Below are 11,902 nucleotides of genomic sequence, written 5' to 3'. Positions count from 1 at the left end.
TCTTGTTTCATTCATGAAACTTACAGTGGCCTTAGATAGATCAGAGACTAAGTTTGCTAAATTAGAAGTATTTTGTTCAGAGTTCTCTGTCTGTTGCTGAGTGGATGATGGAAAAGGTTTATTATTGTTAAACTTGTTTCTTCCACTATTATTAAAGCCTTGTTGAGGCTTTTGATCCTTCCATGAGAAATTTGGATGATTTCTCCATGATGAGTTATAGGTGTTTCCATAAGGTTCACCTAAGTAATTCACCTCTGCTATTGCAGGGTTCTCAGGATCATAAGCTTCTTCTTCATAAGAAGCCTCTTGAGTACTGTTGGATGCAGCTTGCACTCCATTCAGACTCTGAGAAATCATATTGACTTGCTGAGTCAATATTTTGTTCTGAGCCAATATGGCATTCAGAGTATCAATCTCAAGAACTCCCTTCTTCATAGGCGTCCCATTACTCACAGGATTCCTCTCAGAAGTGTACATGAACTGGTTATTAGCAACCATGTCATTGAGTTCTTGAGCTTCTGTAGGTGTTTTCTTTAGGTGAATGAATCCACCTACAGAAGTATCCAATGACATCTTTGATAGCTCAGATAAACCATCATAGAATATATCCAGGATGGTCCATTCTGAAAGCATGTCAGTAGGACACTTTTTGGTCAGTCCTTTGTATCTCTCCCAAGCTTCATAGAGGGATTCACCATCTTTTTGTTTGAAGGTTTGAACATCCACTCTAAGCTTGCTCAGCTTTTGAGGAGGAAAGAACTTGGCTAAGAAAGCCGTGACCAGCTTATTCCAAGAGTTCAGGCTGTCTTTGGGTTGAGAGTCCAACCACACTCTAGCTCTGTCTCTTACAGCAAAAGGGAAAAGCATGAGCCTGTAGACTTCAGGATTTACTCCATTAGTCTTAACAGTATCACAGATCTGCAAGAATTCAGTTAAGAACTGAAAAGGATCTTCAGATGGAAGTCCATGAAACTTGCAGTTCTGCTGCATCAGAGAAACTAATTGAGGTTTTAGCTCAAAGTTGTTTGCTCCAATGGCAGGAATGGAGATGCTTCTTCCATGTAAATTGGAATTTGGTGCAGTAAAGTCACCAAGCATTCTCCTTGCATTGTTGTTAGGTTCGACTGCCATCTCCTTTACTTGTTCGAAATTTTCAATCAAGTTGTCTCTGGATTGTTGTAATTTAGCTTCTCTTAGTTTCCTCTTCAGAGTCCTTTCAGGTTCTGGATCAGCTTCAACAAGAATGCCTTTTTCTCTATCCCTGCTCATAAGAAAGAGAAGAGAAAAAGAAAAGAAGAGGAATCCTCTATGTCACAGTAAAGAGGTTCCTTATTGTTAGTAGAAGAAAAGAAGAAGAGAAAAAAATCTGAACTCAGAAAGAGAGAGAGAGAGGGTTCGGATTTTTGGTGGGTGAGGGAGAGATGTTAGTAGATGAATAAATAAATAGAATAAGTTGAGAGAGGGAGAGGATTTTCGAAAACAATTTTTGAAAAAGAGTTAGTGATTTTTGAAAATAGTTTTTGAAAAAGGTTAGTAATTTTCGAAAATTTTTAAATCAAAGATTAAAATAATTAATAAAAAAAGAAATTTTGAAAAAGGGGGGGAGATATTTTCGAAAATTAGAGAGAGAGAGAGAGTTAGTTAAGTAGTTTTGAAAAAGATAAGAAACAAACAAAAAGTTAGTTAGTTAGTTGAAACAAATTTGAAAATCAATTTTGAAAAGATAAGAAGATAAGAAGTTAGAAAAGATATTTTAAAATCAAATTTTTGAAAAAGATATGATTTTGAAAAAGATAAGATAAGAAGATATTTTTGAAAAGATATGATTGAAATTAGTTTTTGAAAAAGATTTGATTTTAAAAATCACAATTAATGACTTGATTCACAAGATATGATTCTAGAACTTAAAGTTTGAATCTTTCTTAACAAGTAAGTAACAAACTTAAAATTTTTGAATCAAAACATTAATTGTTGTTATTATTTTTGAAAATTTGATATAAAAATAAGAAAAAGATTTTTTTGAAAAACATTTTTATAATTTTCGAAAATAACTAAGAAAAATGAAAAAGATTTGATTTTTGAAAAAGATAAGATTTTCAAATTGAAAATTTGATTTGACTCATAAAAAAAAACAACTTGATTTTAAAAATTTTTGAAAAAGTCAACCCAAATTTTCGAATTTGATGAGAGAAAAAGGGAAAGATATTTTTTTGATTTTTGAAATTTTTATGAAAAACATGAAAATGATGCAATGCATGAAAATTTTTGGATCAAAACAATGAATGCATGCAAGAATGCTATGAATATCAAGACGAACACCAAGAACACTTTAAAGATCATGATGAACATCAAGAACATTTTTTTGAAAATTTTTATATGCAAAGAAAACATGTAAGACACCAAACTTAGAAATCTTTCATGTTTAGACTCTAACAAACGAAAAATGCACATGAAAAACAACTAAAGATGCAAAACAAGAAAACATCAAGATCAAACAAGAAGACTTACCAAGAACAACTTGAAGATCATGAAGAACACTATGAATGCATGAATTTTCGAAAAATGCAAGATACATATGCAATTGACACCAAACTTATGATATGACTCAAGACTCAAACAAGAAACACAAAAATATTTTTGATTTTTTTGATTTTCTAATTTTTTTTTTGGATTTTTTTTCAAAAATTATATGAAAAAGAAAAATAAGGATTCCAAAATTTTTAAGATGAATTCCAGGAATCTTGCCATGTTAGTCTAAAGCTTCAGTCCAGGAATTAGACATGGCTCACTAGCCAGCCAAGCTTTCAATGAAAGCTCCGGTCCAAAACACTAGACATGACCAATGGCCAGCCAAGCTTCAGCATGTAATTCAGACATGACATGCCTGACATACCCTTCAGTCGTATAAGAGCTGATGGTTGGAAGCCTCAGTACAGAAGAATTTAGACATGGCTTTACAGCCAGCCAGGCTTCACATGCTTCATGAAACACTAGAATTCATTCTTAAAAATTTTGAATAAAAATATATTTTTTGAAAATATTTTTATTTTTTCGAAAACAGATGAGAAATTTTTGAAATATTTTTGAAAATTTTTTGAAAAGAAAACGAAAAGAAAGTTACCTAATCTGAGCAACAAGATGAACCATCAGTTGTCCATACTCGAACAATCCCCGGCAACGGCGCCAAAAACTTGGTGTTGTTGCCGGATAAAACTTGGCACTGATGTTACCGGACCAAAAGCTTGCCGAAAACTCGAACAATCCCCGGCAACGGCGCCAAAAACTTGGTGCGCAGAAATTGTGATTACACTTTGATTATGTAAAATTCATCGCTCTTTCTTTCCCTGGTAATGGCGCCAAAAACTTGGTGCCAATACCATGGTTCACAACTTCGCACAACTAACCAGCAAGTGCACTGGGTCGTTCAAGTAATACCTTACGTGAGTAAGGGTCGAATCCCACGGAGATTGTTGGTATGAAGCAAGCTATGGTCACCTTGCAAATCTCAGTCAGATAGGGTTAAATGTGGTTGGATTAGATAATTAAAAGATAAATAATAAAGGATAGAAATACTTATGTAATTCCTTGGTGAGAATTTCAGATAAGCGAATAGAGATGCTTTCGTTCCTATGAACTTCTGCTTTCCTGCTATCTTCATCAAATCAGTCTTACTCCTTTCCATGGCTGGCTTTATGTGATACATCACCACTGTCAATGGCTACTTTCGGTCTTCTCTCGGGAAAATGATCCAAATGCCCTGTCACGGCACGGCTAATCGTCTGGAAGCATCACCCTTGTCAATGGCTTCATCTTATCCTCTCAGTGAAAATGGTCAACGCACCCTGTCACGGCACGGCTATTCATCTGTCGATTCTCGATCATGCTGGAATAGGATTTACTATCCTTTTGCGTCTGTCAGTACGCCCAACAATCGTGAGTTTGGAGCTCGTCACAGTCATTCAATCATTAAATCCTACTCGGAATACCATAGACAAGGTTTAGACCTTCCGGATTCTCTTGAATGCCGCCATCACTCTAGCTTATACCACGAAGATTCCAATTAAGAGATCTAAGAGATACCCATCCAGTTGAAGGTAGAACGGAAGTGGTTGTTAGGCACGCGTTCATAGGGAATGATGATGATTGTCACGTTCATCACATTCAGGTTGAAGAGCGAATGAATATCTTAGAAGCGAAATAAGATGAATTGAATAGAAAACAGTAGTACTTTGCATTAATCTTTGAGGAACAGCAGAGCTCCACACCTTAATCTATGGAGTGTAGAAACTCTACCGTTAAAAATACATAAGTGAAAGTCCAGGCATGGCCGAGAGGCCAGCCCTCAAACGTGATCTAAGATAGCATACAACTGATCAAAGATACCTAATACAATAGTAATAGGTCCTATTTATAATAAACTAGCTACTAGGGTTTACAGAAGTAAGTAATTGCTGCATAAATCCACTTCCGGGGCCCACTTGGTGTGTTCTTGGGCTGAGCTTTGAGTGTTGCACGTGTAGAGGTCCTTCTTGGAGTTGAACGCCAGCTTTTGTGCCAGTTTGGGCGTTCAACTCTGGTTTTGGATCCTTTTCTGGCGCTGGACGCCAGATTTGGGCAGAGAGCTGGCGTTGAACGCCAGTTTGTGTTGTCTAAACTTGGCCAAAGTATGGACTATTATATATTGCTGGAAATCCCTGGATGTCTAATTTCTAACGCAATTGGAAGCGCGCCATTTTGAGTTCTGTAGCTCCAGAAAATCCATTTTGAGTGCATAGAGGTCAGAATCCAACAGCATCAGCAGTCCTTCTTCAACCTCTGAATCTGATTTCTGCTCAAGTCCCTCAATTTCAGCCAGAAAATACCTGAAATCACAGAAAAACACACAAACTCATAGTAAAGTCCAGAAATGTGAATTTAACATAAAAACTGATGAAAACATCCCTAAAAGTAACTAGATCCTACTAAAAACATACTAAAAATAATGCCAAAAAGCGTATAAATTATCCGCTCATCATTTATGCATAAGAACAGAGACAAAGAACATCTCTTAGACTTTGATCCTGAACTTGAAAGAACTTTCAGGTGGCGTTTGCAATAAGCAAGACTTTAAAAGGCTGCAGAATCCACTATGGATCCTAATGATGCTGCTAATGCCAATGTGGCAAATCCGAATGGGAATGATAATCAAAGGAGAGTGCTTGGCTCTTATTCTGCATCTACTATGGATCTTTATGGAAAAAGCATTGTGGTGCCTCCTATAGCTGCAAACAACTTTGAGTTGAAGCCACAATTAGTCACCATGGTGCAACAAAACTACCAGTATCACGGTCTCCCCCACGAAGACCAAATCAATTTATTTCTAATTTTCTGCAGATTTGTTATACTATGAAGACAAATAGAATGAACCCATAGGTGTACAAACTCATGCTCTTCCCGTTTGCTCTGAGGGATGGAGCAAAGCTATGGCTAGATTTCCAACCCAAGGAGAGTTTAGATACTTGGAACAAGGTTGTTACTGAGTTTCTGACTAAATTTTTCCCACCAAAAAAGCTGACTAAGCTTAGGGTGGAGGTTCAGACCTTCAGGCAGAAGGATGGTGAAACTCTTTATGAAGCTTGGGAGAGGTACAAGCTACTAACTAGGCAATGCCCTCCTGACATGTTTTCCAAATGGACCCAACTAGATATCTTCTATGAAGATTTGGGTGAAATGTCCAAGATGTGCTTAGATAATTTTATAGGTGGTTGATGAGCGGATAATTTATACCATTTTTGGCATTGTTTTTACATAGTTTTTAGTATGTTTAAGTTACTTTTTATTATATTTTTATTAGTTTTTATGCAAAAATCATATTTTTGGACTTTACTATGAGTTTGTGTGTCTTTCTGTAAATTCAGGTATTTTCTGGCTGAAATTGAGGGACCTGAGCAAAAATCTTATTCAGAGGCTAAAAAAGGACTGCAGATGCTGTTGGATTCTGACCCTCCTGCACTTGAAATAGATTTTCTGGAGCTACAGAAGCCCAATTGGCGCGATCTCAAATGCTTTTGAAATTAGACATCTTGGGCTTTCCAGCAATATATAATAGTCCATACTTTGCCCGAGATTTGATGGCCCAAACTGGCGTCTAAACGCCCACCAAAGACCCTTTTCTAGAGTAAAACGCCAGAACTGGCACTAGAACTGGAGTTAAACGCCCAAACTGGCACCCAAGCTGGCATTTAACTCCAAGAATGGCCTATTCACGTGAAAGCTTCAATGCTCAGCCTAAGCACACACCAAGTGGGCCCCGGAAGTAGATTTCTGTACTATCTGCACTTAGTTATTCATTTTCTGTAATCCCTAGTAACTAGTTTAGTATAAATAGCACTTTTTACTATTGTATTAGAGGATAATGATATTATCATCCTTGGACTTGGAGGCTGGCCACACGGCCATGCCTAGACTCTTTTCTCTTATGTATTTTCTACGGTAGAGTTTCTACACCTCATAGATTAAGGTGCGGAGCTCTGCTGTTCTTCATGAATTAATGCAAGTACTATTGTTTCTCTTTCAATTCACGCTTACTTCTTCTCCAAGATATACTCTCGTACTTAATTCAGTTAAGTCAGAATGAAGGGGTGACCCGTGACAATCACCCACTATCTTCGTTACTCTCTTAGCCAAGATCCGCGTGCCTGACAACCACAAAGCGGTCTACATGATGTTCAACGTAGTCATTGGACAACAACCGGAGTATATTCTCTTGGATCTCTAATCCACGGACCGAGTTTGTGAGATTAGGATCTTTGTGGTATAGGCTAGAATCAATTGGCAGCCATTCCTGAGATTCGAAAAGTCTAAACCTTGTCTGTGGTATTCCAAGTAGGATCTGGGAAGGGATGACTGTGGCAAGCTTCAAACTTGCGAATGTTGGGCGCAGTGACAGTGTGCAAAAGGATAAGGGTCCTATTCCGATGCTAGTGAGAACCGACAGATGATTAGCCGTGAGGTAGCTGTACCTGGTATTTTTCATCCGAGACGAGAAATTCGACAGTTGATTAGCCGTGTAGAGATCGTACTTGGTATATTCATCCGAGAGGATCATACAGCTTGCCATGGAAAGGAGCACACATGATTGGAAGAAGACAATAGGAAAGCAGAGGTTCAGAAGCAACAAAGCATCTCCAAACGCTTATCTGAAATTCCCACCAATGAATTACATAAGTATCTTTATTTTACTTTATGTTTTATTTATCTTTTAATCATCTAAACCTCATAACCAATTGAATTCGCCTGACTGAGATTTACAAGATGACCATAGCTTGCTTCAAGCCGACAATCTTCGTGGGATCGACCCTTACTCATGTAAGGTATTACTTGGACAACCCAGTGCACTTGCTGGTTAGTTGTGTGGAGTTGTGAAAAGTGTGATCACAATTTCGTGCACCAAGTTTTTGGCGCCGTTGCTGGGGATTGTTCGAGTTTGGATAACTGACGGTTCATCTTGTTGCTTAGATTTGGTAATTTTATTTTATGTTTAAACTTTTTATTTTTATTTTTGAAAAAAATACAAAAAAATAATTTTGTTCTTCAGAATTTTTAAGAATGATTTCTAGAGCTTCTTGAGATATGTTGAAGCCTGGCTGGCTGTTAAGCCATGTCTAATCTTTTGGACCGAGGTTTCCACTTTCCATTGTAGAAAGGACATGTCTGTATTTGTTATGCTGAAGCTTGGCTGACCATTTGGCCATGTCTAATTCTTTTGAACCGAAGCTTTAGACTAATATTGCGCGAATCCTGGAATTCTTATTAAAAATTTTGAATTTCTTTATTTTCTTTTTCCAAAATAATTTCGAAAAATATACAAAAAAATTTAATAAAATTATAAAAACCAAAAAAAAATTTTATGTTTCTTGTTTGAGTCTTGTGTCAAATTTTAAGTTTGGTGTCAATTGCATGTTTTAATTTTCTTAAAATTTTCGAAAATATATGCATTGTGTTCTTCTTTGATCTTCAAGTTGTTCTTGATGATTTTGTTTGTTTAATCTTATGATTTTCTTGTTTTGTGCTTTTAGTTGTTTTTCATATGCAATTTCGAATTCATAGTGTCTAAATATTAAAAATGTTTAAGTTTGGTGTCTTGCATGTGTTTCTTTTCTTAAAAATTTTTAAAAATATGTTCTTGATGTTCATTATGATCTTCAAAGTGTTCTTGGTGTTCATCATGATTTTCAAAGTGTTCTTGTGTCATTTTGTTATTTTTCTCTCTCTTCATTAATTCAAAAAATCAAAAATAATATCTTTCCCTTATTTTACTCATAAATTTCAAAATTTTGGGTTGATTTAGTCAAAAAAAATTTTAAATTTAATTGTTTCTTGTTAGTCAAGTCAAAATTTCAATTTAAAAACTTTATCTTTTCAAATCTTTTTCAAAATCAAATCTTTTTCATTTTTTTCATTGTTTTCGAAAATTCCTCAAAATAAAATTTTCAAAAATCTTTTTCTTAATTTTATTTCATAATTTTCGAAATTATTACTAACAGTTAATGTTTTGATTCAAAAATTTCAAGTTTGTTACTTTCCTGTTAAGAAAGGTTCAATCTTTAAATTCTAGAATCATATCTTTTAGTTTTTTGTTAGTCAAGTCATCAACTTTAATTTTCAAAATCAAATCTTTTTAAATTTCTTTTTCAAATCTTTTTCAAAATAAATTTCAATCATATCTTTTTCAAAACTTAATTTCAAATCTTTTTCTAACTTCTTATTTTTTTAAAAATTTATTTTCAAATCTTTTTCAATTAACCACTTGACTTGTTGGTTTTGATTTTAAAAAGTTTACTATTTCTTATCCTTTTCAAAACTACCTAACTACTTTTCTCTCTCTAATTTTGGAAAAACACTAACCACTTTTTCAAAATTCTTTTTATTTAACTAATTATTTTAAATTCTAATTTTATTTCTTTTAATAATTTCGAATTCTACCTAATAATTAAAATAAAAATAAAAATATTTTTATTTTATTTTAATTAATATTCGAATACTCCTTCTCTCTCATCTCTTTCTATTTATTTTATTTATTCACTAACATTCCTCTTATTAAAATTCGAACCCTCTCCTTCTCTCTGTGTTCGAATTCTTCTTATTCCCTCTCTACCTCATTCTTCTATTCTTCCATTCTTCTACTCACATAAAGGTATCTCTATACTGGGACATAGAGGATTTCTCTTCTTTTCTATTCTCTTCTTTTTCATATGAGTAGGAACAACGATAAGAACATTCTTGTTGAAGCTGATCCTGAATCTGAAAGGACTCTGAAGAGGAAGCTAAGAGAAGCTAAAGCACAACACTCTGGAGAGGACCTTACAGAAATTTTCAAAAAAGAAGAAGACATGGCAGCCGAAAATAACAACAATGGTGGAGATGCAAGGAAGGTGCTTGGTGACTTTACTACACTAACTTCTGACTTCTATGGAAGAAGCATCTCAATTCCTGCAATTGGAGCAAACAACTTTGAGCTTAAACCTCAATTAGTTTCTCTAATGCAGCAGAATTGCAAGTTTCATGGACTTCCATTGGAAGATCCTCATCAGTTCTTAGCTGAATTCTTACAAATCTGTGACACTGTTAAGACCAATGGGGTTAATCCCGAGGTCTATAGACTTATGCTTTTCCTCTTTGATGTAAGAGACAGAGCTAGGATATGGTTGGACTCACAACCTAAAGAAAGCCTGAACTCTTGGGAAAAGTTGGTCAATACTTTCATGGCCAAATTCTTTCCACCTCAAAAGTTGAGCAAGCTTAGAGTGGAAGTCCAAACCTTCAGATAGAAGGAATGTGAATCCCTCTATGAAGCTTGGGAAAGATATAAGCAATTGATCAGAAGGTGTCCTTCTGACATGCTTTCAGAATGGAGCATCTTATGTATATTCTATGATGGTCTGTCTGAATTGTCCAAGATGTCATTAAATCACTCTGCTGGTGGATCTCTTCATCTGAAGAAAACGCCTGCAGAAGCCCAAGAACTCATTGAAATAGTTGCAAATAACCAATTCATGTACACTTCTGAAAGAAATCCTGTGAATAATGGGATGACTCAGAAGAAAGGAGTTCTTGAGATTGATACTCTGAATGCCATATTGACTCAGAATCAAATATTGACTCAGCAAGTCAATATGATTTCTCAGAATCTAACTGGAACGCAAGCTGCATCCAGCAGTACTAAAGAAGCCTCCTCTGAAGGAGAAGCTTATGACCCTGAGAATCCTGGAATGGAAGAGGTGAATTACATAGGAGAATCCTATGGAAACACCTATAATCCTTCATGGAGAAATCATCCAAATTTCTCATGGAAGGATCAACAGAAGCCTCAACAAGGCTTCAATAATAATAATGGTGGGAGAAACAGGTTTAGCAATAACAAGCCTTTTCCATCATCTTCTCAGCAACAGATAGAGAATTCTAAGCAGAGCCTCTCTGACTTAGCAACCATAGTCTCTGATCTATCTAAGACCACTCTCAGTTTCATGACTGAAATAAGGTCTTCCATCAGAAATTTGGAGGCACAAGTGGGTCAGCTGAGTAAAAGAGTTACTGAAATCCCTCCTAGTACTCTCCCAAGCAATACAGAAGAGAATCCAAAGAGAGAGTGCAAGGCCATCAATATATCCAACATGGCCGAACCTATAGAGGAGGAAGAGGCAGTGATTTCCAGTGAGGAAGACCTTGTTGGACGTCCACTGACCATTAAGGAGTTCCCTATTGAGGAACTAAAGGAATCTGAGGCTCATACAAAGACCATAGAGATTCCAATAAACTTACTGTTGCCATTCATCAGCTCTGATGGGTATTTCTCCTCTGAAGAGGATGAACATATTGTTAAAGAGCAAGTTGCTCAGTATTTAGGAGCAATCATGAAGCTGAATGCCAAGTTATTTAGTAATGAGACTTGGGAGGATGAACCCCCATTGCTCATCAATGAACTGAATGCTTTGGTTCAACTGAAATTACCTCAGAAGAAACCGGATCACGGAAAATTCTTGATACCCTATACCATAGGCACCATGACCTTTGAGAAGGCTCTGTGTGACCTGGGGTCAGGTATAAACCTCATGCCACTCTCTGTAATGGAGAAACTAAGGATCTTTGAGGTACAAGCTGCAAGAATCTCACTAGAGATGGCAGACAAATTAATGAAACAGGCTTATGGACTTGTAGAGGATGTCCTAGTGAAGATTGAAGGCCTGTACATCCCTGCTGACTTCATAATCCTACACACTAGGAAGGATAAAGATGAATCCATTATCCTTGGAAGACCCTTCTTAGCCACAGCAAGAGTTGTCATTGATGTGGACAGAGGAGAGTTAGTCCTCCAATTGAATGAGGACTACCTTGTGTTTAAGGCTCAAGGATCTTCTTCTGTAACCATGGAGAGAAAGCATGAAAAGTTTCTCTAAATACAGAGTCAAACAGAGCCCCCACACTCAACTTCTAAGTTTGGTGTTAGGAGGCCACCATTAAGCTCTGAGTCTCTGTAAAGCTCTCTAAGAGCTCACTGTCAAGCTATTGACATTAAAGAAGCGCTTATTGGGAGGCAACCCAATGTTATTTAATTATATTTATTTATAGACATTTGTTTTCCATTGTTATTTTATGTTTTCTTTAGGTTGATGATCATGTGGAATCATAAAAACAGCTGCAGAATTAAAGTGAAATAAAAAATAGTACACCTTGGAGGACAGGCTTAGTGGCGTTTAAACGCCAGTAAGGATAGCAGAATGGGCGTTTACCGCCCATGCAGGCAGCATTCTGGGCGTTCAGAAAAACACCCAGTAAAGAAGGATTCCTGGCATTTAACGCTAGCCAGGGTATCTGGCTGGGCGTTAAACGCCCAAAATGGCAGTCAAGTGGGCGTTAAACGCCA

The 11,902-nt window shown here is 36.3% G+C and overlaps 2 non-coding genes across 2 annotated transcripts; one reads left to right on the top strand and one right to left on the bottom strand.

The window, feature by feature from the left end:
• Positions 1-627: 627 nt before the first annotated feature.
• On the top strand, positions 628-735 carry LOC148545995 (small nucleolar RNA R71). Its single transcript, XR_015901515.1, has one exon. It is a non-coding gene; the product is annotated as a small nucleolar RNA R71 (small nucleolar RNA).
• A 4,821-nt stretch (positions 736-5,556) lies between these two features.
• LOC148545994 (small nucleolar RNA R71) lies at positions 5,557-5,660 on the bottom strand. The gene has a single exon (XR_015900514.1). It is a non-coding gene; the product is annotated as a small nucleolar RNA R71 (small nucleolar RNA).
• Positions 5,661-11,902: the final 6,242 nt, after the last annotated feature.

This window comes from Arachis ipaensis, chromosome B9, assembly GCF_059453495.1.
Source record: "Arachis ipaensis isolate K30076 ecotype BB chromosome B9, ASM5945349v1, whole genome shotgun sequence".
Classification (NCBI taxonomy): Eukaryota; Viridiplantae; Streptophyta; class Magnoliopsida; order Fabales; family Fabaceae; genus Arachis; species Arachis ipaensis.
Note: the sequence above shows the minus strand (reverse complement) of the source record. Positions and strands in the feature narration are given on the sequence as shown.